Genomic DNA, 2,095 nt, shown 5'->3' on the forward strand with positions numbered 1-2,095 from the left:
TATAAAAAATGATTCCCCACACTAAAAGCAGGTGGTGTAGCACATGTAGTACGGTTGTGCTTTACTTTGGGACTCCTGGCTTGGTGGCGAGAGGGAGTCAGAATACCCAGCTTCTTTTCGAAGCCATCCCATCCTGGCGTCCCTGTTTTTGAAGAGTTTACAGATGCTCATCTTGTGGCAAGGTTCTGGGGCTTAATCCATGACGTTGTAAAGAGCCTGGGGAAAAGCAAGTAGCTCAATGTGTTGCTGTTATCAGTGGTTTGCCAGGTGAACCTGCAAAAGAAAGACAATGCGGAGGGTGATATGATTATTTTTTTTTTTTTGTCCAGTTATTGTCTGTATTTAAGTTGTGTTGAGGACCACTGCAACAGTCCCCAGCTCCAAAGCACGGGGTTGTCCTCTGCCAAGGGTGCAGTGCACCAGCTCCTTCCAGCTGGATCCCTCTTACTGTGACTTGGGGCCTGGCCGGTCACATGGATGGCCAATACCGTCCTGGCAAGAGCATCAGGAAAGACAAAGTGGTGACAACGAGCTTAAATCAAAAATTTCCAGGTTATGGAACAGGCCTCTGCACATGACAGACATTTCTGTGGTCATTCTGGGAAACGGACAACAGCTCCAGAATGGCGTCACTCAGGCTTGCTTTGGCAAACATGCATCTTCTCGCGCTTCGGAGTGGGTCTCTTTTTCTCCTGCTCTGGGTTTCCTGCACAGGTCTCCTCTTGCAGTTCCACCGGGAAGCATCCTCCTCTGACCATCCCAAAGCCGTGCAGCGTACCGCTCCATCCCTGCCTGTATTTCAGAGGTGAGGGCAATGAATTCCCACCTGGGGCTGATCCTGGAGCAGGGACTGTCGGTCAGGAATCGTGCGTGTGGTGGCTGGCTCGGCGGTCCTGCCCCGTGATCCTGGGTAAGCCAGTTTGCTTTCTGGAGCTCTGCTTTTGCCACGGGTGAACTGGGGGCAGCGGCGTTGCCTCACCCTTGCCGGCAGGTTGTGAAGATGGGTGATTTTTTTTGAGGCCATCAGGGTGAGCGTAGCTGTCAGCACCGAGTAGTCTAGATAAGAATAAAATGAGTAAATAGGTGCTCAAATTCAATTCTGTGCAGGCTGGATTGCGGAGTAAGGGAACAAACTGACATAAAGATGCTCTGAGTGTCCCTCTGCTGCTGTGGCAGCTGCTATGGAGGTACCGGGATCCCACCATTATCTCATTAGGTGCCTGGTTAACGTGAAAAGAGCAATCATTAACTAGGGAGAAGTACCCCAGACCCACCAGGCACAACTCAAGTGTCCAAAGCCACTCGCTAAGCTGGGGTACACAGGGACTAGGAGAAAAGGAGCATTAAAATCTTAATTTAAATGGAAATTGGAGGCTGTTCCTGTGAGAGAAGGGGCAGTAGCTGGCAGTGAGCTCAGACAAGGGGCAGGGCTGCTGCGACGTGGAGGTGAGTGGTCCGGATGGCCGGGACTCTGCTCCCAACCTGGGGAAGCGTGTGTTTGGGGAGGGAGGACCTGGACGGTGCCCGGCTGGGGACAGAGGCGGCTGCTGCGGCATGGGGGCTCTGAGCTGTCCCTGGGCCCTGCTCGGGACAGGTCTTGGTGCCTCACCAGGCGCTGCGGTGCTTCACCCACTCTTGAAGCTCCCCCTCCATTCCTCAGCCCTGTGTAGATAAACCCCCCGTTTCTCTCCAGCCACAGCACGCGTGGTCCCGTCCTCCCAGGGGCCCGCTGGGCTCAGGCTCTGGCCGTGGGCTGTAGGCTCCTTTGAGCTCTGCAGGGTTTTTTCCTCTTTCCTTTTTTTTTTTCCTCCCCCTGTGTAGCTCCTGCTGCAATGATGAACAGCCAGCACCCCAGAGGCATTTAGCGCCGTTACCATGAGACACAGCGGATTGCCCAAAATTGCTGCTGGAGAGTCTGCCGCGGAGAGAAAGGTCTGTGGTTCAGCCCTGCTCGCAGGTAAAGGCCAGCAGCGGCACCAGGGCTGGTGTGGGTGCCAGGACTCTCCCAGCCTGGCCTCATAGCAGAGGGGCTCCAGCCCTCGGAGCATTTTAGTAGCCCTCCCCTGGCCCCGCTCCAACAGCTCCATGTCCTCCT

The 2,095-nt window shown here is 54.7% G+C and overlaps 1 protein-coding gene across 1 annotated transcript in view; it reads left to right on the forward strand.

Annotated features, from left to right (window-relative positions):
- Window positions 1-1,913: 1,913 nt before the first annotated feature.
- Window positions 1,914-2,095, forward strand: part of R3HCC1 (R3H domain and coiled-coil containing 1) — a 14,604-nt gene continuing 14,422 nt past the window's right edge. The window contains exon 1 of the mRNA XM_035891398.1: window positions 1,914-1,932. The gene's annotated coding sequence lies outside the window, so the exon portion shown is untranslated. The remainder of the gene's footprint in view (window positions 1,933-2,095) is intronic.

Source organism: Egretta garzetta, unplaced genomic scaffold (assembly GCF_000687185.1).
Source record: "Egretta garzetta isolate BGI_Z169 unplaced genomic scaffold, ASM68718v1 scaffold233, whole genome shotgun sequence".
NCBI classification, from domain to species: Eukaryota; Metazoa; Chordata; class Aves; order Pelecaniformes; family Ardeidae; genus Egretta; species Egretta garzetta.